This window comes from Rhagoletis pomonella, unplaced genomic scaffold (assembly GCF_013731165.1).
Source record: "Rhagoletis pomonella isolate Grant_MI unplaced genomic scaffold, Rhpom_1.0 Rhpom_scaffold_00139, whole genome shotgun sequence".
NCBI lineage: Eukaryota > Metazoa > Arthropoda > Insecta > Diptera > Tephritidae > Rhagoletis > Rhagoletis pomonella.
Genome location: NW_023458693.1, coordinates 74,644 through 75,269, shown reverse-complemented (window position 1 = coordinate 75,269; position 626 = coordinate 74,644).

The window sequence follows — 626 nt, the reverse complement described above, 5'->3', positions numbered from 1 at the left end:
CTTTTAAATTGAATCTTTTTTTTATTACCTGAAAATTTTGATAAATAAGAGCCTAATAACATTATAACATAACACAACATGACATAACATAACATTAACAGTCTAAAGCAGATTTCTAAGTTCATCAGAATATAGAGACTTTTGAGAATTTATAAGTAAGTATGAAAGCGAATTTTGCAAGAGTAGTTACCATTTGATGCTATTTTTTCAAAATATAGAAAGATTTTGCACTGTGTTCTTAGTGGACATGAAACTACTTTAAATACTGGTACGTTACCCACCAAAAACTAAAAATCGAAAAACTTTTACATAGCGCACTTTGCAAGTGGACTACTCAAATATACAATTTCATAAAATTTCAATGTATACTTATCATATTACTCGAGCGTTAGACGATCTAGAGTCCATACGCATAAGTAGCCCATTACGTCCATTTGGGTACTTAAAGTTTACATTACAGACAATGTTCTTATGTAAAAATAAAAATTTTTAAAAATGCTGTAATAAAAAAAAAAATCAAAAAGGAAAATGTTTACTAAAATTTGTTTTCCTTTTTATACGTTGGACATTAATGTAAAAAATGTACAATTAAAGCCCATAATAAGACGTAAGATATACATTTTTTT